The sequence below is a fragment of the Alligator mississippiensis genome, chromosome 11 (genome assembly GCF_030867095.1).
Source record: "Alligator mississippiensis isolate rAllMis1 chromosome 11, rAllMis1, whole genome shotgun sequence".
Lineage (NCBI taxonomy): Eukaryota > Metazoa > Chordata > Crocodylia > Alligatoridae > Alligator > Alligator mississippiensis.
Genome location: NC_081834.1, coordinates 69,277,316 through 69,301,977, shown reverse-complemented (window position 1 = coordinate 69,301,977; position 24,662 = coordinate 69,277,316). Strand labels below are relative to the sequence as shown.

Below are 24,662 nucleotides of genomic sequence, written 5' to 3'. Positions count from 1 at the left end.
TCATGTCTGCTGACTACAAGCCTGACAACTACTTGGCATTAATAGGGGTGTAGGTTGTAGCCCTGTGGGTCTAAGGACTGAGGCAGACAAGGTGCTTTGGGTGAATCTGATATCTTTTATTAGACCTACTTGAATACTTGGGGGATTTTTTTTTTCTTCCAACTGTTTAAGTTGGTCTAATAAAAGATATCAGATCTATCCAAAGAACCTTGAATGCCTATGACATAAATAGATGATCTGTAATTGTGGGCCCAAAGGCTGAGGGTGCAGATTCTGCTTGAAAAATGCAGCTTCTTATCAGGAGCTCTCTTCAGAAGTGTGCAGCTTGGATGCTAAAAGCATTTTGTTAACAGGAAAAGTATTACTGTGCAATGAGAAAGTTAGACATACTGAAGTGACTTTGGTGCTTCCTTGTTAGGTTTGTTTTTTTTGGGGAGGTGAAGACTTCTTTGTTCATTGTGTTGTCTTCAAGTGGCATTTGAGTTCCTAACTAACTTTGGGCACTTCTGACAGTTTTACTTGCAATATAAAAATACAAACAATGATGATAAACATTGTAAATGCGTTTTCAGTTCATAGGGTCAGTCTCAACTGGTCTATTTGAGTGTAGCTCAAAACTAGGAGTTGAATTCTGCCACTGCTACTGTAGGATGTGGTTCATTGCCATGACCTAGTATTTTCAGGCTTCCCAATGCAAAACCTACACCTGTCTGGCAGAGAGAAAAGGAACTTTCTCTTAGTAAAAAGCATGAACCCTGTAGCACAGGTCACTTCTTACCATTTAATTAGATTATTCAATGTAAGGTCAAGGTCAGGATCAAGACCAGGTTTCTTCTGTACCATTTTTGGTGGGGTTGAAAATGCTTTGTGTAGCAAATATACATCAAAGCCAGGAGGCGGTTTCAGTGCCAGCCAGCTTGAAAACCAAAACAAACCAAAATAAAAATTCTGGATTTGAATCTTCACAGATGCCAATTAAAGGGAGGCCTTGAGATGTAAAGCAGCACAGAGCAATAATAAAAAACACACTCTTGTGTTGAAGATGTGCCTGATTGCTAATGAGCAGACAGTTGCTATGCTATTCCAGGTGCTGTTAATAAAAGTCTCTTTTCCTGGCACCTGTGACCCTGTGAACAAATCCAAAAGACTCATGAGTGGGCTGCGTGCCTCTTGGTAGGTGTCTCGGGCAAGTAATGTAAGCCTAGTGAAATAAAACCTAGTCCACAGCACAGATGGCTGTGTGGATGTTTTTCTCATGAGTCTGTCTGTGAAGCAATGATTCAATCCTGAGAGACCTACCACATCACTTAAGCTTCATTCTGTTTTCTAACTGATTTCTCCCCCTCTCCTATTTTCTGTTCTGAGTGAAGCAAGAGCCTTTTCAGTCTCAAAGTTCTGGGTTTCTTTGAAAGGCACCCAATGTTTGATTTGCACTCATTCGCGCCAATGCAACTTGCTCATTTTCAGTGTAATTTTTTTCCTGATTTGTACCCTTTTAAGTGAAAGGAGAACCAGGCTCCCTTTTAAGAAGGAAATCAGTCCATAAGACTTGCTAATGTTGAAGCATATAGCAAAGCTTTATATATGGCAGTCTTCTACTGCTAATTTTTAGTTATTTTTGTTTTTGCATCATTTACAGTAAACTTTTAAAGAAGTTCATAAGGTGTTTTTTTTTTCTTTTGAAGTGTTTCTCTACTAAGCACCTAACTTATTTCTGCATACGATGATTTACTTGTGAAGAATAAAATGTCATCCAGTGCTAACAAAATCTGTTGTCTTTCCATAACTATTACTACTATCGAATGTGTATCCTGCAAATTAAATAGAGCATTTAAATTTTTGACAGAAAGTTTTTCTGTCAAAAATGTCCATTAATATATATTTTTTTAATTTTCTGCTGCAGGATCTTGCTTTTGATACATTTTTTTTTTGTTTAGAAAAATTGAAGAAGTCCCTTTCAAAACATTTTAAAGAAGTAACACTTCTGTTTTCCAAAAGAAAAATGTATTTGAAAACAAAAGGCCTTTCTTTTTCTCAAACAATATAAGGCAATAATATTTAGAATGACTGTTTGGGGATCTCAAAAATAATTGTTGCTTTCTTTCCTGTCTGTGATTTCCTCCCCCCTCCCCCAATATTTTTTTCTGGAAAAGGTTGAATTTCAATTTTCTCTTCCAGTTAGGAACAAAAAAATAATAATTTTGCAACTGTTTATTTGCAATGGAGCAGAAGTTCTGCCAAGCTCCTAGGTTTAAATAAGTTAATATGGGATAGTAGCAGATTGCTTTCTATTCCCTTAGGTGAGTGGAGAGATGCATTTAGTTGTGTCAGGCTTCTGTTTTCCATCATTAGGGAGGTAAGTATGTAGTGGTGTCTGTCTGGGGCATGGTTCCCCCCTGTGTTCCTTCTGCATAGCTGTGGATCCCCTTTCTATAGGGCTTGCTGGCAAAGCAGGAAACTAGCTCTGAGTCTAGACACACTCACTTGTGACAAAGAGGTTTTGCAAAACTGTATCAATTGAAGTGCTTCCATTACTTCTTACAATGGGCAGAATCTATGTTCTGTTACATATAAAGCATAGAGACTGGACATCTATGGGATAGGTGACTGTCGTGGGCCACCTCGCTACCCTGCTCCTAAAGAGGGGAAAACTGCCAGAGGAAAAGCTCTGGCAGTGCATAAGGAGCCCTAGTGGTAATTAGGGAGTACAGCTGTGGGTTGCTGGGGCAACTAATGAGAGTCAGCTGCCTGTAGGAGGCAGGGCCTGGCCTTTATAAAGTCCAGGGCTGAAGCCAGGCTAGCAGTTTCCTGCCAGCAGCTGGAGAGGCAGGAACTCCCTCGGCCAAGACATGGGAAGAAGTTTGTTTGCAAGTACAGCTCGTGATAGTTCTGGAGGCTTGAGCAATGATACTAAGTTATAGCCAGGTGGCTTATAGTTATGTTGTCACCTAGGGGCTTGTGGTTTTGTTTTGTTGTGTATTACACCGGTGGTTTGGGTTTGGGTACAGTATTAGTCATAAGTATTACTTTTTGTGAGTTTGAACCACTTGTTTATCCTTCAGTGAAAGCATCTACATAATTATAAATGTGAATTATTTCACATTCAAGTTAACTGAGGTGCAGAAAAGTTGAGTATACTTTTTCTATGGTTTTGGTGACAGCTGAGTAGAAAACACAGAAGTCCTTGCTTTCAGTATCCTTTTCAAACCATTATATAAAAAAAAAAATAAAAAAAAAAAATCATAATCAGACTTTTTTTTTAAAGAGTTGCTAGCTCTAAAATTCAGCCTAAGCAAAATGCTAGCAACCAATCAAGGAAGGATACTTTTCATTTCATCAGTGCTTTCTCTTTCTCACCTAGACAGAGAAATATGTTTGCAGAGGATAATACACAACATGGCCAAAGGTTTAAACAGCCCAAGTAGAGAGCACCATTTGTATATTCTGCTACAAGGTACGCAAAGCAAGCACTTCTGTTAATCAATCTAATTTATATAATTCAGACTGTAAACTAGAGAAAATAATCAAATGAGAAACTATTGTAATTATGCAAAATCAACCAGTGAACTAATTGAAGTGACAATCTATCAATACAATTAATGTATTTCAACACTGCTACATGCAGTAATTATAGAGGGTTATCCTGGTGAAACCCTCGTTTTTTGTTGTTGGTGGGGGAACAAGGGGAATTACACTTCCAGTGCTGCATTTTTTTTTTTTAAGCCTCACTTGGAAAATAGTGGAAAGGTAAGATGATATCAGTATTCATTTGGGGAACAAACCAGTGCCTATTCCAGTTAGCTAGAGCCTTTGCAATAGGCACTGGATCAGATGTTGGAAACTGCTAAGTCATCTGCTGTGCATTCCTGTGTCACTGGATTCTAGCAGAGGAACTTTTGTGTCAGGAGGTCTGCAGGATCCAAACCGAGTCACTAGAGCACCTTACTGTTACATAAAATGTCATTCAAAACTGTTCCAGGTGGTATCATGTGCACTGTTGGGTTAGTTTTGATAAAGGAATGTGTGCTGCTCAAGTTGGAGTTGGATGAAATTGGTCATTTTTTGAAGTTTAAAAAAACAAACAAACAAAAGCCCTTAACTTTTTTGACCAAAAATAGCTTGGGCATTTTGACTTTTCTAAATCTTTGTCTTTGTTTTCATCAGCTCAGTAGTAGTTAAGGATGCTTCTAAATCCTGTGAGGCTGTAAATCACTACTTTTTATTCACAGGGAATTAAGGGTGAAGGGTTGGGTCATTTCTTGCTTATCTATTTAGATGTATAGACGCACATGGGAGCAGGAGGGAGGATTTCTCCTTGAGCTCTGGATGCTCATGATCAAAATATATCCTCAATTCATAAATAGGATTTAATATAACACTCAAATCCCTTTCAGCAGTTTCTCACCCTTAAAATTTTTTGTTGGACCAATTTGCCCTGGGCCTAACAGACTGTTTCTGTTCTTCCACCTCAATGCTTGGTAGTTCCTTACTCAACGAGCAGTCCCATTAAAATGAGTAAGAGTGGTTGCACTTAAAAGTATTCCTACATGTAAATAAAGGGCGGAAGAATCGAGCAAGGACCCTGCTACTTTACTTTTAGATCACAAATGTCCTGTCTGTGGAAATGGAGAAAAAAATAACCCCTACTGCAAAGTTCACACAAGCTGTGATACGAATAATGTTTCCTGTAAACACTTGCAAACAGCTAATGGTATAAACAGAGGCCAAAAGAAAAATACAACTGGGAAGTAGGCCTGTGCAAACAGGGAAGTATTCAATTTGGATTTGCCCAATTCAGAGGACAGTGATTTGATTCAGGGATTCGGATCACCATTCCAAATCAATTCGGCTAACTCGGTTTTGGATAATTCAGCACAGATTCAGAGATTCGGCCATAGACTATAATAGGGAATCACTGAAATACCTGTAACTTGGTCATTTTTTTTTTTGGTCAGATTTGGATGAAAACAGCAGGGATGGTAGCCCTTTCTGAGGGCATGAGGCCTTCTAGGTTTCAAGGAGATAGGTGTAGGGTTTCTGGGAAACTGCACCTCAAGGTGCTGACAAGAAAAACGTGTGTGTGTGTGTGTGTGTGTGTGTGTGTGTGTGTTCAAGCACAGTGGGGGGGAGGTGGAACTGCAGGGCTGGTAGCCCCTGTCCTCACCCTCACAACTCCACTGCAACCAGTAAGCCTCAGGCTTCTCCGGGATCTTACAGGTCTGGGCTTTCCACAGCCAGGACTGTGCGGTGGCTGGAGGATATCAGGTGCCTCCTTCTCCTACCTGCCTTTCACCAGGGATGTTCGCAGTCCTGGCACTTCCTAGGGCTGCCACACCACCGGTGGTCCCACCCAGACCTCCCTACCCTCATAGGGTGCAGTTTTAGGTGGTGCGAGGATGATGTGGGGCCTCCTCCTCCCCATATAGCCCCAGCCCTTATCCCTCCAAGTTCTCCTGGCTCAGGAGCTCAGCAGGGAGATGTTCTTACCCTGCTCATGGGTGAGAAACTAAACTGCTGCCTCCAGCTCCGAGAGCGGGCCATTACATGGCCACCCTGTCCTGCCACGTAGATCGCCCCTCGTGCGGGCATGAGGCCTGCCAGGTTTCAGGCAGTGGTGCAGGGGTTTCTGTGAACCTGCACCTCAAACTGCTGAAAGCAAAACTTGTGTCACTCATGTGTGTGAAGGGGGCTGGTTGTAGCCGTGTCAGTGTATGGATGTAGCCCAGAGAAGGATCTTAGGGTCAATCCGTTATCTTTTATTAGACCACCTGAGGAGTTGGAGAAATTGTTCTTTGCAAGCTTTTGGGTTTAAAAACCCTTCATCAGACTGAGGAAAACATCTAGTTGGGGGGGGGGGGTGCGCTCTTCCTGGACAGAAGGCATAGTAAAGAAGCCAGAGGCTGGCGCGCAATGCAGGCAAGAAAGGCAGTCAGTGAGAATGGAAATGGAGGTGTTGGGGTTGAGAGAGAGGCTGGGGTCGGGGAAGGGGTATGTAGCAGGTAAAAGTAGGGAGGTACCTGGGGAGTTGGATGTCAGGCAGGTTGTAATGTGTCATAAATCCAGTGTCTATACTGAGTCCATGAGTTTCTATATCTAGGAGGTTGATGAAGTGAAGTTCATAGGTCTGTCTGTGAAAAGTGGGTTGTAAATTCCCATTGAGGATCAGGACTGGGAGACGGCATCCATGTCACGAGTTTTGCCGGCTTGTGGCCAAAGGTGCAGGGCCCCAGAGCCCAGACTCCCCCACCACCGATCTCCTTGAAACTTGGCAGGCTTTGTGGCCTAAGCAAGAGCTACTGTCCCTGCAGTTTTCACCCCACTGTGGCTTAACACACACATGTGACATGAGTTTTTTGCTTTCAGGAATGTGAGGTGTAGTTTCCCATAAATCCCTGCACCTATTACCTTGAAACTTAGCATGCCTCATAGTCTCAGAAGAGGCTACCGTCTCAGCAGGTTTCATCTAAATCAGTCAAAAACCAATGAAGTTATAGGCACTTCAGTGATTCCCCATTATACTGTGTGGCCGAATCTCCAAATTGTCTCCGGATCTTCCGAAGTGATGCGGCCAAATCAAATCTGAGAAACAATTCAGATATCTGAATTGAAACTCTGGCATCCAAATTGACTGAATCTGAATCAAATAGTTGCCTATTCGCACAGGCCTAATAGGAAATCTCTAAGCAGCCTCAAAAGAATGAGAAGCCTGCAAAGAGTTAATCTGTTATTGGGAATGACAACTCTGCTCGCCATCTGTTTTAGTCGAAATTGATGATAAAAAAAAAAAAAAAAAATCACTGCTTTTAAATGAATAAATACTGTGTTAGAAGAGTAATTGGAAGTTGCATGAAATATGGATTTGGAATGTTGGATGTAAATAATAGAGCATATCATTTTGATTTTGGCTTTAAAAGATTTCTATAGAAGTGCACATTTACTTCACATTTGTTTTCCTGTTGTCCACGGATTTGCCCTAGTCCCATCACTAACATGGATGTGATTTAAAAAAACAACAACAAGAATAGATGTAGGCAGGCTCAGTTGAAGGCTGAAAGAAGCCACAAACTAATCCTGTCTGACTTTAGCTGGGTGATCATTAGAGCTAGTTAGGGATTTTGGAAGGATTGTTTTCAGTAATAAATTCCAGTTCATTAAAACAGATTTTTTTTGCAGGAACACACACACCAGTTGTGGCAGAAAATGTTTACATGAGCCCATGTTACAGGAGAGTAAGACTGACATGTTCCTGACACAACAGCCAGATGGTCTGGAGAATCGCCCAAGAGCCAACAGATCAGGGTTCAAGCTCTTCTGCACCTGATTTAGGCTAGAGACTTGAACTAAATTCTCTTACAACATAGATAAATGCCCTCACCACTGGCTGGGTGGTTATTTCTTGGAAAGCAGGCATGTTCCAACTTAGATGTGAGCAAATCCTTGGATGGGATTTTTTTAGCTAGCTGAGACTGCGGGAGTCACTCATCCAGGTGTAAAATCAAAGTGTTAGCCTGCTTATAGTACATGCTAGGACCAATGGGAGTCGGGGATGCAGGATCTGTCCTGTGCTGCTTAGTGAGCAACACAGGCACCTTGAAGGATCAGTTCCTAAAAGTGGTGTGCACTTTTTTAAGAAGAGGAAGAATATTGTTTCAGAGGCCTGAAACTTCACTTTCCCCTTGAATCTCCCCCCACCCCCCTCTTATTTCATAAGGTCTTCCTTTCATGCCTGAGCTTTGTGGGGTAACACCACTGCTGTTAAAGAATTGCCCTGAGCCTGGCTGTATCTCAGTGGGAGGTAACTGTGACAAAAGTTTCTAGAGAAGAGCTACCCTGCCTTCAGTGATGGGCTGATAATCATGCTTGGCTCTTCCTTAGTGCCCTCTGTCAATATTTTTACCCTGCTTTATTGCACAATGAGGGTGTTTGATTCCTGGCCATCTGACACCTTCTATGTCCATGCACACCACTGAAAAGGCGTGCTTATGAAACGCCCCAGTATCAAACCACTGCGGTCCCAGGCCCATGTGGCATTTATGTCATGGTCAGTGATGGGTGACATAGCCCCTTGCATCTAATCTAAGAGGCAAATAGTACCTGATCAGATGGGGAGCATTTTACCCCCACTTTGTGCACAGGTAAATCCACGCAGGTTTCTAGTTTTGGGGAAGCAGGAAGCAGCCTCTCTAGCTAGATGCTTTGCCTCTCCCCTTCTTGCTTATTATTTGCAAAGCCTCTTGAAGCAGAATAAAATTCAACTCAAGTATTCTTCCTATGGCTCTTCCTCCACTCATTCTGGACCTCCAGGCTGCTGACACAATCACGAATGAATGAAGAGGAATTAGCCTGTAATTCCCTCGGTGGTTGCATTATCTGGAAATGGGGTAGGGCAATGGGACAGTCCTACCACTTCAGTCACAACCCTGATCAATTTATTTTTAAATATCCCCCATGGTAGATGAGGGAAGCCAAGAAACACCAGCCCAGTAAATTAACTTCTGTAGAAATGCTTTCTTTTCTCCGTTTTGATGTGGCGCAACAGTCCACCTTTAACATGATGTATTAGCACTATATTAAGCAAGCTACCACTCTATATCCATCATTTCTGCTGTGCATTAAACCTGGTTACCACGCATTAATCATTGATGCTGTGTGTTAAGTGGAGATGCTTTTGTAACAGTAGAACCTGTTGGAAAACAAAGGGGAAAGAAAATGGAAAATTGCTTTTTGCAAGTAAGTTTAAAGTAACCTTCTTCTGGCCATATTAACCTCAACAGAGAGACTGGAAGTCTTGACATCACTTTGTGGTAGCTTTATTCCCTAACTGTTTTATCACATCTCTCAGGGGGCCTTGACAACTGTGATTCTCCTGGACATTTCATGGAAGAGCCAGCCAGGGTATATAGCAATCTGGAGTGAAACAATTTCACTTGGTCCTCTTATACTGGTACAGACAGGCTGTCAAACCTTGCTTGCTATTTTCCAGGTCAGATTGGAAAAGGGAGCCAAACAAAGATGATGATTAAAAATAACCTAGTTAAATGTGGTGGATTTCAGATTTGCCTATACAGTCTCAGATGGGAGGGGAAAGGCTGGGAAGGAGATTTTCATCTTTTAAACAAATTCTCCCTACAGGTTGTTGTTTCTGTATGTGTTGTGACTAGTCGTTGTCACCTTCAAGCTGTATATTAAGCTGCCTGCAGTGGAAGTTTATCCAATTTAATATTACCAGGTGGGTAGATTGCAATTTTAGCTTCAGTACCTGATAGCATGAGATCAGGCTGCAAGCCCTGTGGATAGTGACTGAAATTCCTTAACTTGACAGACTTGGGTCTCTGGGTTTCTTAGAGACTGCAACAATAAAAGAATACCTTGATTTAAAATATATATATATTCACATGCTCAATATTTAGTCTGCTGAATGTAATCAGGATCTGGGGCTGGTGATCTAGTACAAGATGTGCACACTTCCCCTTCTCTGCCATAGCAATGTGGGTCTCCTGAGGTTCACCAAGCCTTGAGGGAGAGATCTGACACCAGGATAATATTTTTTTTCCCCCTCTGAGTTCACTAGTGAGCCTTAGGCCCAATTTTGCAAACACTTTCAGATCCTCTGCATGACTGAATTCAAGATAAACGAGTGCACGAGTGATTGTGAAGTCTTGGTTTTTCTGAAGTGGAGAATCTGCTACTTTGAAAATCTTAAGATACAATAGAAGGCAAACTATTTGGCTATGAGTATATTGACCACTTTATTGGGGAAGGCTTTATGTTCACAGCAGAACGTGTAAAACTCTTAGTGTGTTTTGTTGAATGACTGTTTTTTTTTTTTTTTTTCCCAAAAAACAAGCAGCTTTCAAGCCATGAAGTTGATTTTTCAAATCCTTGCTTTCCTGTACAAATCTCTATGTATAACTGGACCCTTAAGAAGGACAATGAAAAACCTAAATGGAGGCACAGAGACCCTGCTGCAAAACCCACTGTGGGCAATCTCCACGCAGATCTCATGTCCCTGTTCTTTGTGTCCCCCAGCTACAGCACAGCACTTCAACATGTAATGAATGGTGAGCACAAGGATCATCCCACCTCCTTTTTGCATCTTGCATTTTAAGGTGCTGCTTAAAACAGCACTAGTCTTGTGGTAGCTATCTGAGCCCCTAAGGAAATCTTTCGGATTCCAGGACTTCCAGGAATTGGGCCAAATCTCCTCCGAATTGAATCCGCACCCAAAACTTCACACAGTCTTACTAGATCGGTGCTACCTCTTCTTGAAAAGAGTAGCAGTACCATTCACATTAGCAAAGGTTGTGTCCAAGTTTCCATAAAAATCCTATGGTTTTTAAAGAATTTACCTTGTAAACCTCACACTCAGTCTTGCAGTTGGACCACGAGCAAAGTTAATTATGCGTTTGTTAGTTTTTTGAGGGTTGGGAGTGGGGGTGAGAGGAGGAAGAGGGGCCTTAAAATATTTTCATCCATAAATGAGCAGCTAAGAGATAATGGACTAGATGTGCACTAGATCAATGCACAGCAGTTAAAACTGGTTGCTTATTTGAGGTGGCAAAATGAGGGGAGCGTGGTGATTTACAGAACTGGCTGGAAATAGTTTCCTTTCTGTGACAAAGTTTGTCATTTTGTGGGGGTGGGAGACTGAACTCTAAAAATGAATTGTTTGATTCTCAAAGCCCTTGTCATGTATTTTGGGAGCTGTCAATCAACTGCTTCATGTTCCCATAGGGTATTGTGGTCTCTCATGCTCGTTACGGTAAGAGATGTGACCAAATAATATACACGTACCAAGTGCAACAGGTCCAGCAGGAAGGGGTGAGATGCAGAGGTTTCAGAATTAGTTTTGTGTTTTGTTTGGTTGGTTTGTTGAGTAGTGACCTTCAGTAAGGTTTGAGTAAGCTTTGAGTATGGCCTCATGGCATATGTGATGTTTTGTGCACGGTATCCTTTTAAATGAACCCACAGGTGATCAGAATACCCCTTATGTAGTGGGTGCATGGAAACTGGGAGCTAATGGATCAGGCTTGTGATGCCATCAGCCTATCATTAGTTTCAACTTACTGGCAGGGCTTAAGTGAGCACCTGCAGTAATTATGAATGTGGGTCCAAGGTATAGGGAGAGAAACTAGAAGATCAGTCTGGAAAATGTTATAATCTCCCCATAAAATTCATCACTGTCAGAAATAAATCATTGCTTATTAATTGTCAGCGTCCAGCCAGGATGTTGAACTAGACAAATCCCCACTGTAAAGATCAGCAAAAGAATCATTGCAGCATCTTCGTGGGGCGTGATGAATTAAGATCTGTGCTCAAAGCATGATTTGGGGCTAAAGGACAGGAGCCGGGTGTCTCAAGGATCACTTGGAAGTTTCATTTAAGGGCTGTCACCATGTGACAGTCACCTGAGCTACTGGTATGGATGACTGCCAGACAGCAACAGCTGCTGAAGGATGCAGAGCAAGTTTAAAGCTCCTTGTTTAGGGCTATGTAAAATTATTGTGGGGTTTTTCTTTTTCTTCAGTCTTGAGATATTATATGTAGTTGCTTTCAATCTTAGGAGCAACAAAAGTAAGAATCAACTTTATTTTAAAAACGCACTTTATAGTTAACTTCCTATTGATTTTTACTTGTCAGGACAGGGTTAGTATTACCACCATCATTATTATGGGTTCTTAAAGAATCCCTGTCAAAAGGGAGTAAGCAGCAATGTGTCTCCAGTATGCTGAAGACAAATGTATTCAAATATATTGAGGACATATACTCCTCTAGCTAGTTCATGCTGAAGGTCAAAGATACCATTTCTCTAGTATTGGTACTTCAGTGATCTAGATATAAAATTGTCCCTGTCTCTGTAACTCTGTCTATGCTGCAGTCACAACTGCCCTTGCATAGCCTTTTTTTTTTTTTTTTTTTTTTTTTTTTTTTTGCTGGTCAGGCAAAGCTGTATTTCATTAAATATTCAGACAGGCTCTAACCCAGGCTCTTTTTTAAAGCCATAAATTAGCAAAGCCTGCTAAGTACACACTCACATTTAAGCATGTTGCTGAATCGGGGACTAAGCATGGTGGGACATCTTGAGACTCACCTTAAAACTCCTGGGAATTAGAATTCAAAATTTTGGATTGGCATTGAACATCATATCTAGGCCAAGGACTGTGCAAATCATGCATCTTCCTGTCAGAGACACTTCACATTTACTCTTCACTAAATACTCCTGCCTCCAGAAGAGATTTTCCTTTTGAAATTTTTCACGCAAATGCAAATTAAGATATAGCTGCAAACCCAACACCCAAAGCAGCTGGGCCAGATGTGCAGTTAGCAGTTGTGGTTGTTGGTTGGTGTTGCCAGTGCATTTGATGCATCTTGCCTGTTTGCACACTGTAGCTACATGGACAGTAGTTTTCAGACTCCTGTTTTCAAGGAGCTGGAACCAACACCCAAGGGAAGTGGTGCTCGCTCCTACCCTGGGGATCTTCAAAAGGAGGCTACTAGACAGCCACCTAGCCAGGGTCATTTGACCCCAGTACTCTTTCCTGCTTGTGGCAGGGGGTTGAACTTAATGATCTGCTTAGGTCCCTTCCGACCCTACCTGCTATGAGCCTATAAGGCCCAGCACTTGTGTTTGTGCATCTAGACACTTTTCCAATGATAGACTGAGGTTCATTTGGAGGTCTGCAAGAGAGCTGGGGGGGGGGGGGGGGTCAGTCCTTCCTTGAGGAGGGCCATGAGTAAACAAGAACAGATGGTGGCCATGTGTGAATCAGTCTTTAAGTGGGGGGGGGGGGGGGGGGGAATACCATAGTGAAACTATATTCCTGAGCATCCCTGAAGGCACATAGCCATTTCCATCCAATTCATCAATTTTTCTTTTTTTTTTCCCCCTAATCCTCAGCTATGATTCATTACAGTGAATGTTTCGTCCAGCATTTTACTTAGAATGTTTTTTTCCTTATGAAAAGGATCTATTTTTTTTTCCAGTGGCAGGAGGGGGGAAAGCCAGTAGATAAATTTCATGTCACTCCAGCAGCATGTCCTTTCTCCTGCACATGTCCCTTCCCTTTAAAATTGTTGATGTCATGCTGATGTTAATGTTGTTAATACTGACATGGTTCTAAAATTGATAAATATGCTGGGTTACTGAAGGCACACGGTTGTTTTAAAACAGTTGCTGACACTATTTTAATTTTTCATTGAATGCTGGCATTTTCCCAGGGGTTTTAAAAATTGCCGAGCTGGTTTTATGGGAATACAGCAGGCTTCTCTATGAACAATGTCATTTTAGTGCTTTATGCAAAGGGAATTAGTTTCTGTAAATCTACTTCCCACAAGGTGCATGGGTCTCTCCAGCAGCAATGAGGCAATGTTTGGCTTTAAATGCCTCCCTTGTCAGCACCAGAAGAGGACGCAAAGATAGGTTGATATTTTCTTCAAAAGTTGCCATTGAATTTTCGGGGCGGGAGGGAAACTTTGAAGTTACAAATTTTGACAAAAAAAAAAATCAACCTGGTCCTGAAGAAATTTAAATAGTCCTGTGATTTGTCAGCATGGAGGGCCCCTCAAGTTGTTCATGATCTAGTTATTAACTACTGCGGGTTAACCCTTCTTGAAACTTAGAAGTGTTAACGTTTAAAAAATTGTGCGTTTAAAAATAAAATCCTTTTCCACTAGCGAAATAGAGAGAGGGAAATAGGGTGGGGGAATTGTAAAAGAGGAAAGGGGTAGGGACAAAAACCATTTTCCCCCCCCCCCCCCCCCCACACACACACACACACACACACACACACACACACACACTGAAAAGCTGGAAAAGGCATGAACTTTTCTGCTGAAAAATTTATACTCAGATCTAGGAGTGAAACACACTGGTAATTCATCCAGGCAGGCTCTTTCTGTTTTGTCTGCCCCACATCTTCTACAAGTTAACAGAGACCGGGACCATTTAGTATAACCAGTCTGCCATTTCTCCAAGAATGAAAGCATCCACTTTGAAAAACAGTGTACAGCTACGTTTGTATGTTAGCATTAGACGCCACTCTTTATTTGCTGTACCTGCTTAGATCTGAGAATATTTATAGGACTTTTGGGAGCTACCTCTGTTGTATGTGTGGCAGTCACTGGTTGCATCAAGGAGCAGAACCAGTCAATACGCAAGAGAGACTTTGTGTTCCAAAAAGAAAAGGAACATATTTTAACGCTTAAATGTGATTTTTCCCCCCCCCCCCCCCCACCCCCCCCCAAAAAAAAAAAAAAACTCCCCACTGAGTTGAGCTCATCTCTTCCCAGACGCACGGGCAAAAAAAGATTTTTTTTTATTTCAACAGAGCTCAAGATCAGGTAGGTTTTCCCCCCAATCTGTAGGAGGAAATCCCTTAACTATGATCGGATCTCTTTTTTTCAATAGACACACACAGAAAGAGAGACAAGTTTTACAGACTGCTTGAACTTGGCCTAGACAAGAAGAAAATTACAGACAAAATCTGCTGCTTTTAAGAGTTAGCTGTGCATCACAGTGGCTTGTTTAAAATCTCCAGGGTTTTTGCTGCTCTTCTTGTTTTCTAATGAAGGTGTGACCATTTGTTTGATGGTACTGTGTGGTTATCCCAACTGACACCGTGGCCCCACCTGTTGCTGAGCGCCACATGCAAACTTCCTTAAGAATAAATTGATGTTATAGGCATCAACCTGAATTGAACAAGTAAGGGAGAAGGGGCAAAGGTGAGGAGCCAAGGCATGGACAAGTGAAGTATTTTGCCTTAGTTTATCCAAAACATTGATAACACAGCCATAAAGTGAAGCCAGTGCCAGTCTGATTATCATCTGAAAAATTCACCAGTAGTTGAATTAATGGAGGATTGTATTTCTTAGTGGAAATGGAGTTAGGGTTAGGGACAACATGGCTGCAGGGAAGTCAGAAAATCTGTGCCTCAACTCTTTCCCAGCTTGCACTCCTTTATGTCTAGTGTTTGTAGTAACAGATTTGTCTTTGGGTATCTTGTCCTCATTCTGATTTTCAAAAATGGCAAACACATGTATGTCAATGGGAACTGCTGAGTACTTGGACAATCAGACTGGTTCTTTAGGAGACCAAATTATAGTTTGTGTGGGGGAAGAGCATGGGAGGGAGTGAAAAGCCATTTCAGAAAAAGAAATGGAAACACTCCAGTCTGATAATGCGGAAGCGGGACATGTTGGCATCATCAAAATCCCTCCTTACAAGTTCTTAAATGAAAGGTTGTCAAAATTGACACCTTCTTGTAGAAAGCTTTTATTTCAATGACATGATATTTTATGATGGAAAAATATTTTGTCAGATTAATTTTTGACCAATTTTATAACTGATGCTTTACTGCCTCTAATTCTAGGTGATGTCTCTTACTTGAGACAAAATAGGTTAGGTTTTCGAAATCACAGTTGGTTTCAGAAGAAGTTATGATATTTTGAAATTTGTTTATTTTTTTATTCAGAATGAAAACATGCTTGTAATTTTGCTATAAAATAGATATTTTTTGAGAAATTCCCATTCATAATCCCAGCATTTCTTGCCAGAATTTTAAAATATTTCAAAAAATTTTGGAATCTAATTTCCAACACGTTTTTAAAATAGATTTTCATATTTACATTTTTATTTTTACATTGTTTCATTATTTCCTAGTGATGTGGAATAATACCAGATCCATGCTGAAGTGAGAGTGGTCTGATTTGTAGGCCAGACACACTACACTGTATGATCATGAAAGGTCAAATAACAAAATTACTTTTGCATTTTGGTTTGTTTGTTTGTTTGTTTGTTTGTTTGTTTGTCTGTTTTAAGAACAAACCATTTGGTGTTTTAAATTATTGACATTTAATGAACCATGTCTTGTTTAGCCACTTTATGTTGTTTAAACTCCTTTACCTTTACATGAGACAGATCGTAGGGCCCCCTGGAATAGCTTTCTTTTATGGCCAAGAAAAAGGAAGAACGGTGGTTTTATTGGTTCAGCACTGCTTTTGGGCATCAAGAGAAATCTGCTCTGGTATAAAAGGCAGGCCTGAAGGGAAGTGCTTTCAGAATGATGAAGCTAAGAAGGTTTAGAGTTTGGATAAACCACGTTGCATTGGTGGTCTTTCTCTTAGACACAGACCTGTGTGTGTGTGCGCACATTCTCACACACAGGTTATTATGGTTGCACAGTCAAGCATGTAAATATTAGGAAATGCCAGGATTTAAGTCTCTTATGTAACCTCATTTTGGGACATGTTCTACAGGGAGAGACAAGGGATGAAAGCACATGGAGATGACAGGACTTGCCCAAAGTCTGTATGCAGTGGAGTCAGAAATAGCATGTAATACTCCTGGTGCTTGAGTGGCTCTTGACATATTGGACTACATTGCCCATCAGAAATCTGCCCTAGCTGCTAGCAGTTTGGCTTCTGCCCGGTGGAAAACAGTGGGCCACATGCCCCATTGTGAGGCTATATCTACCCATTTGCCCCATTCTCAAAGTCGACATTGATTGGTGACACACAACATTGTTATCCACAACAATTTTCTAGATACAGCTGTTTGTTTCTGCAGTCACAACGTCAGAAGTGCACCATAATTTCTCTACTGAGATGTTTGGGTGATTGTCTTGGCTCATCACTGTTCACAGAATGGACTGGGGGCCTGATGGTGGCCTGCATGAGAACCAGTCATTTGCCCATTTACTAACCCCTTTCGTCGCAAGCTACCCTAAGTGTACACGGCTCGGTTCGGGATGCTGATGCAATGCAACAGACACACAGTAGCAACACACTGCAACATCAGAGCCTGTGAACAATTGTAATTCCCTTTTTAATACTTTTCCTGGAACAAATAGTATGTGTGCATGCTTCCCTGTGGCTAGTAGCATCCAGTCAGCTTTAGTTTAGATGTGTATAAAAGAGATTATTATTTGGTCCATGGGTTTAACTCTAAATTGCCAATTAAAAAAAAATAGAGCTTCAGTTTAGTTGATAGAAAATTTTATATTGCTTTGAAATTTTACTTGACCTTTATGAGATTAAATGGAAACTGTTCCATTTAATATTTTATAGCAATTAGTGCTGCTATGTGTTTTTACCAGGTGAATAAACGCTAGGTACATTATAACTGATGCTATGGCTGCAGCAACCTTAATTTTACCCCTTGTTGCTCTTCACTTCCCCCAAGGACACAGGAACATATGACTGTCCACACTGGATCAGACTCGTGCTTGTTCTAATGGGAGTGCAGGGATCTTTTCATCTATCCATGACAGTGCTTTACCAAGGAAGTTAGTGTTTTGCACATACTTTTTCAAGACAAGGTGGTCTAGCTGCGGGTTGCCCAACAAATCAGTGTACATCCAGGAGTATAATTCAAGTCTCTTGAGTCTCTGACCTCACCATCTTGCAACTCTGGAAAGCCGTTGTGACAGCACCAGATCCTGTTGATTTGAACGAGAGCAGAGACCTTGATTCTCACATCTGTTGAATATAAGTGGGTTGATGAGGACTCTGCTAAACATATGGCATACATGGGGGAAAACAGCCTGTTCCCCATGTGTGCTGATATAAGACTATTCATATATTTGTTTCTACGTATGTACAAACACATACCTTCCCTCCCCTATCTCCCCCCTGCTCACCACCACCAAAGAAAGAAACACAGGTTGGAAAAGATAAAAACATAATTTGAAATTATTTGTTGGGAACAAAGAAGGAAGATTAAATTGGGGGTTTGCAGGTAGAAAGAAGTTGATTATTGCTTGTAAGCATTTGTAGCATCCTGGCTCCTCCTCAAAGGAGGACCAGATCCTCAGATGTTATAAGTCAGCCCCATCCCCTCCCACTCCCCCCAACTTCAGTGAAGCTGTGCTGATTTACAATCTCTGAAGTAGGCTTTCTGTGTCCGCTCCAAGGAATGGATTATGTAAATAATCTTTTACGAAACTTCATACAAATCCTTAAATTTTGTGCCACTCGACAGTCAACGTTTAAACATGGCCTACAGAGATGGACAAACAAGTGAGCAAAGCATGTTCCAATTAATTATTTCCCTAATGTCTTTGAATGGAGCAGAAGCAAGTATATCTTGCTACTAATAGAAAACCAACAGGAAAAAATAATAGTTCTTCTTCCCCACTGAAAGTCAGTGCTTTCCTTGAAACGCTGCACAAGGCAATGGCACGTGTCACACAAGACTAGAATTGGTGCTCATGGTGAAAAAGTCCTGAGGGCACTCAATTCAACACTTATGTTCCCTGTTCAAACCTGGCGGCACTGTCACTGTTGTTGGCAAACAGAGCAATCATTGTTTTGTGTGAAGATCATGTAAAGGTCTATTAAATGGCTCGGCAGCTGGAACAGAAGCAATTGCCTGATTTGCATTTTAAGGGAGCAGAAGATGTGCTGATCTGAATGTGCTTCCTTGGCTATGACAGGTGACTAGATGCTTGATGTGACTGGAAGCATCCATACTTTATTTGTGCATAATTAGCTCTTTTTGAGAAAACTCAGATAAATCTCCAAGTTTAGCAAGCATAAGAATTCTCACTCATTTAATGCGCTTCTGTTATTGAACAGATTTTCTTACGTGGATGTATATACCTTTCCCCCCAAAAGCCCTATATTTGGATATAGCATAAGTTCCGAGAGTTTCACAATGGTAACCAAACTAATGGTGGTTCTTGGGTTACTTTTTTTCCCTGCTAACCAATAATGGAAGTTTACTTTGTTTTTAGGGGGTCAGAGAAGTTTGAACCTGAGGAGTGATTTATCTAATGCTGCAAGGACAAGGAGAAGTGTTTTGGTTGCCCATGAGTACCCAGAGTTATAATTAATAATTATTTTGCTGCAGTGCCTACAACCAGCTTGATAACGGTTTAGGCATCTTATGTTTGGACTGTGCTGTCTATTGTGCTGTCCAATATGGTCTCAGTGTTGCCTTTTATTCTCCCATCTATATCTTCCTGTTGTCTCTTGTTCTGTGCACAGATTCTAAGCAAAGAGCATCATTTAATTTCCTGTGTGTAACAAACCTAGCACTATTGCTTCTGTTAACATCAATTCTCATATCGTAAATGACTTTGTCTGTCTGTCTGTCTAATGCTTGTGCTCAAGTGTGTATGTACCACCAAGACAGGGTTACCATATATCTGGGTTTCCCCGGTCACGTTTGCACTCTTTTTAAGCCCTCTGATGGCTGTCAGGAGTGACGGGCACCAGCAGGGACAGGGAATGGGGGGCTGTGGGGGAGGAGTGAAGGGCACCATCATGGCCCAGGGGGGCAGGGTACTGCGGTTTGGTGAGTGAGAGGCAGTCGTACTGTGAGTCATTGGCAGAGTCAGAAAATACATCCCAGAAGACTGAACTTTGTTTCATGCTGTATACCTCACTGCCTCTTATGCATTATAGTAGCTGTAATGCAACTATGCCTTTGGCTCTGGGACTCTTCAGCCTGGGGCAGAGAAGACTGAAGGAGGAGGGACTTGGCAGCTGATTATAAGTATGTAAGGGGTGAATCTTGGGAGCTGGGAGGAAAACTGATCAGCAGGGTACCCCCAGAGAGGACAAGGAGCAATGACCATAAACTGGTAGATGGTGGTTTCAGGTTGGAAGCGAGTGTGGCAGGGCACTCAGGTGCCTGCTCCTAGAAGAGCAGGACCTGCCTGGGGAGAGCCCAAAGAGCCAGGCGGAAGCCCAGGGGCAGGTTGCCATGGCAACCGGCTAAGGCGGGAATTAGTCCGCACCTGCACCTGGTTGGCTGGCGGGAGGGGCGGGGCCATGGGCCCAGGTAACCCCAGGCTGATATGAAGGGAGGCGGTTCCCTGCCGGTGGCTAAGGGGGAAGGAGCCCTCTGAGGTGAGAAGGGAAAGAGGCCTGACTCACCTCTGCTCCGGGCAATGGAACGGGGCAGAGCACACTGTCGGTAGCCTGTGTTAAGTTATAGCCCCGGGGCTTATGTTTTGTTTGAAGTCTTATAAGGCCGGTGGTTTGGGTGAGGCTAATCGGGAAAGGAGGAGGTCTCATTGGGGCCCACTACAGAGTAGAGACCCCGGCGCCAGAGAGGGCTCAGAGACGGGGCTGCGGAGAGCCCAGTGAGGGCAAGGGGCCGAATTACAATGAGGCCGAGGCAAGACAATGCCAGTGCCATCTGTGAGGCTTGGGGCGTGGTAAAGGGGTGGTTGGAGCCACGCGTACAGCCCATAAGGCTAGGGTGCCCCCGAAATGCCCATTGTGAAACAAGGGGTCCAGGAGACCACGGGGTTCAGTAAGTCCATCAGACCGTGTCCCAGAGGACTTAAAGGCAGGCTCCCTATTTTCATGTTTCTCATCAAAGGTGTGGCGAGAGAGAGCTGAGGGTGCCCATCTGGCCAAATTGGCATGGTCAAGGGGCCTTAGGAGAATGCGGCCATCCTTAAGGACCCCGTCCCGTGACAGCAAGGAAAACCTAATTTGTGGTATGAGTGACCAGAATCTGGAGTAGACTGCCCACGGAGGTGGTGCCGTCCCCAGCCGTGCAAGTCTTCAAGAGGAGACTGGGCTTGCTGGGATCGGTTGATCTCAGCAGTATTCCTGCCCAGAGCAGGGGCTGGACTTGATCTTTCGCGGTCCCTTGCAGCCCTTAATTTCTATGATTTGTATCATAGTTTCTTCTGGGACTGTAGGCAGATTTAGTGTTTTAAATGTTGGTTACCTCACCGGGAGAGATTTCAGAGTAAGGGAAAGTAGAGTGTATTTCTTGTATCCTCTGCAGGACAAATAGGAATTAAATGCATATTATGGGTTTTTACTGAGTCAAACTGTGAATCCTGCCTTCTTTTGATTATTCAGGTTTTATGACCGGAGCCTCTTATTCTTTTTAATCTTAAAATAAAAGAGAGGGGAGGGGGGACACACTCCAATTACAACTTCAGAAATGTTCTTTGTAACTGGGAATAAAAAAATATCAAATGAGAGAGGAATGAAGCAATACATTGTCTTTGCTTATATGTTACTAACTTGCTGTTATTATTTTCATTAAATGTTCACAGGCATAATTTGAGTTATTTAAATCAACATGATAACCTAGTTTTAAAATCAGATGGAGGGGAATATGGCTTTAATTATCTTTGGTGATTACTTTATAAACCCTACAGAAGACATACATGTAATCTAACATAAATGTAAGGCGGCTGCACCAGCAAAAGGCCCAACAAAATGTTTGTTTTTTTTGTGGTACCTTTTAATATGGTACCTAACGTTCAGCGAATAGAAGCAGAAAGTAAAAAGAGAATTCCAGATCTGATGCACAGTACTCTATGCATCAACTACCCTTTATAAATGGGAGAGTGGCAGACTCATACCCACAAATATATTTCTTGCACTTCTGGCAAATATTGTGTTTACATAAAATCACTCAATGATAGCCATAACCAACCACTGATATGCTGGAAGTGGTTAGTGGCTGCCATGAAGTGAGTCTTCAATCCAAAGACTGTCATAGGCCTCTTCAAAGCTCTAGTGGGTTTTCTACTGTGCTCAGTGAACGGAACAATTAAAAGAAAAATAGGGCTGAAAGTTACTCTGGAGTTATCTGACCCAACCTCCCTGCCTGAGTGTTGCTCCTAAATCTTCTCTGACCAATGCTTATCCAGCCTTCCCTTGAAAACTTCCAATGAAGCAGTTTCTCCATCTTCCCTGGGTAGTCTGCTCCACTGCCTTAACAGTGTTCAGCTGTGCTAAATAGCTTTGCTGTAATTTAAAGCTGTGGTTTCACATCCTGCCCTCTGTAGAAAGGGAGAACGGTTTCCCCCTCTACTGTTTCTCTAGTAAGGAGAAAAGTTGTTGTAAAAGAAAAGAACTACTGCCAAGGCAAGCAGTTGGACAGTATGGCCTGAGTCAAAATGAAACCAGGTAGATTAATTTATTGCAAATATTAGCAAATATAAAGGTTAGGATCTGGGTTGCCCCTGGGTGTATCACTGCATGTGCGTTGGAGGGTTAGAACCAGTAGCTGAAAGCAACAGAAACAGTAGTGACTGTGAGAGGAAGTGACAGCAGTCACTTTTCTTCAAAGTGGTTGTCTACCCCTATAAACCTGCTCCTGGCAGACAGCAGCTATCAGAGGGAAGACTCCAGGGTGCATCTCCACTTGTAGCGCTTCTTGGATGGTTTCAGTGCAGCAGCTGTGTGAGGAGGGCATGAGATGCACCCTGGGAGGCACTGGCTTTTATTAGGGTCATGGCAACCAGCAGAAAGTATGGCTATATTCTGTACAGACTTTCCGGTTGCCTCTCTGCAGTGGCAAAAGCAGGTTGGTGTTGCTCTGATGGCGAAAGAAGGTCTTATGGATGGGGGCCTGCTGTTTTAGGGGAAAACTGCCAAGACTGGCATTCATAGTTTTGATAGCTATGGAAGCAGTTAGTAAATAAGAATGTAGAAACATGAAAATTCAGAAGTCGTTTTATGAAGATCCATGGCTCTTTCAATACATCTAGACGTGCCGAGAAGAACTACTGTTTTGATAATTCCTAGCAGGAAAAAAACTCTGGTTGCATCTTGACACCGGCTAATTAGTTCTGAGCTGGAATGCATCGGACTGCCAGAGCATTTAGCCTGCTGTTCTTTATCTGTCTTATATTTTAAATGGCACTGAGGCTAATAAGCAGTTGTCGATGCATTTATTTGGTGCATTAACTGTCTAAAACACTTTGCACTTTTTTTAGTGGTGATTCATTTGAATTTTGAACTGATGGGTGAAAATGTTCTCTGATTTTATTCTTAGGTGTTATGAACAATCTGCTTTATGTAACCGAGACTGAGCAGTTAATGCATCCCAGCACAGATCCAGAAGTACAGGGCAGAGCCTTGCTGTGGGCTTGTGACTGGGACAGGTGCCACCACGTTGTCATTTGGGCTGTTGCATCATTCCCTTGCGTGGCATGAGTTGCAGAAGTTGATGTATCCTAACCATCCCAGCTTGAGAGGATCCTTTTTTTAACCAGGATTTCTATTGCAGTTTTTTCTTGGAAGAGCATGCAGTACAAAACACTGGATCCTGATCATTGGGAAGCAATACATAGACTTTTTCTCCCGATAGACTGATGTCTCTTCCAGAAAACCATGTCAATGTCTAATTGACATCGATAGCACAAGAAGTGTGATTGACTGACAGGCTTTAATGGAAGAGAGCTGGATAAGACCACATAAGCTCTCAATAGCACTGTTTTAACTTATTCCTGAAGATGGAGGATAAGAAGGAACACTCTCTGCCATCACTTCCCAAAGAAGCCACACCACCTACTTCAGTGAGAACAGCAAAATCTTTTGGGAAGAGGGATTTGTCAACAAGCTAAGACTTCTTTTATCACCGGTTTGTGGCCCTGGGCTCAGTGGTTTGAAGAATACCCAAAACAGCCTCTATTCTGGGTAAGTTCTGGCTTTGGGATCTCAGTGTTTTAATTACTATCATCCAGCAGCTTCAAATGATCCCTGTTAACTTTGCATCAGTGTAAATGTTTATTTACGTTGTGAAAATCGGGAGGCCAATAAGCATCATAAAAATAGGTTGTGGTAGTGCTGCTTCCAGGACTCGGCGACCCATCTCCCAGTGATAAGGACGTGCTGAAGCTCTTTTTGTTTGTGACGTTGTATGTGAACAGAGAGTGATTATTTCCAGTGTATCTCAGAATTGCCAAAGGTATTATTGGGGATTATTGCAGTGCAAGTGCTCTTTGCTCAGGTTTGCTTAGGTTCTTGGAAAATACTAAACGTTGCCTTCCTAATGCCTGATCACACCCTGCTGTAATAAATGTTAAAACAAATGAAAAGTAAAGATTAAAGTATACCGTAGTTGAACTCCTGAGATGTATTGCAACAGCACTTCCACTTGCACTTCAATATCCCACAAATAGCTTCCTATCTTAGGTGCCTCACATTGAGAGAAAAAAAAAAAAAGTTCCAGTTAGATCGAAGGTGCAAGACTACCAATAAGCTGCTAAATTACTTACTGTTGTCTATTTTTATATTGCAAGCCCTCTTGGCAATCCATGTTCTTTATTAATTAAGTTTCACGGAGGTATAGTTCTCGATAGCAATCAAGTTTCAGCACAGAATGCCTTATTTTCATTTTTATGGCTTAAAACTACTAACATGAAATGATTTACTGTTTGTAGGTGGGGGGAAAGGCTACTGAGGAGCTTATTGTTTGATTTGGACTTTTCAGTCTTTATTGGCAGTGTTTGCCTCAAAATGTTAAATGTACAGTAGTGGGCTATGTAATTTAAAATTGGTCTCAGTCACTAAAGTGTGCTAATGTATTATCATCTAGGAAATCGCATAATATGCAGGATTTTGTCCAATGAATGGGATGATGCTTTTTAAATTACACCAAATATATTTCCAAACTGCCAAAGATAGGAAAGGCTAAGGAGCAGAGGTCGCTAGGGGGATCTCAACCTGAACCTTAATTTCTGGATGTATTCATAAAATGGTGAGGGCTGCCATGGCTCAGAAACACCACTGATAGATGGATAGAGATACAGGCCTGATTTTCAGTGGGGTATAAAATGGTTTTAATGAAGCTGTGCCATTGGGCTTCAGTGGATGCCAGCAGAGCTGGGCCAGTTTGTGTCCCATAAAATGTGTCTATAGTCAGAAGCAAAGACAGGCTGAATTCAAGAATGAGAAGC

The 24,662-nt window shown here is 42.1% G+C and overlaps 1 long non-coding RNA gene across 4 annotated transcripts; it reads left to right on the top strand.

The window, feature by feature from the left end:
• Nucleotides 1-2,784: 2,784 nt before the first annotated feature.
• LOC106739908 (uncharacterized) lies at nucleotides 2,785-23,957 on the top strand. Of its 4 annotated transcripts, none has more exons than XR_009455796.1 (5): nucleotides 2,785-2,925; nucleotides 3,362-3,454; nucleotides 9,133-9,229; nucleotides 9,851-10,061; nucleotides 22,757-23,957. It is a non-coding gene; the product is annotated as an uncharacterized LOC106739908 (long non-coding RNA). The 4 variants fall into 4 exon arrangements; XR_009455797.1 differs by having other exon boundaries at nucleotides 9,848-10,061; XR_009455798.1 differs by lacking the exon at nucleotides 22,757-23,957 and adding an exon at nucleotides 18,732-19,199.
• The last annotated feature ends 705 nt before the right edge of the window (nucleotides 23,958-24,662 follow it).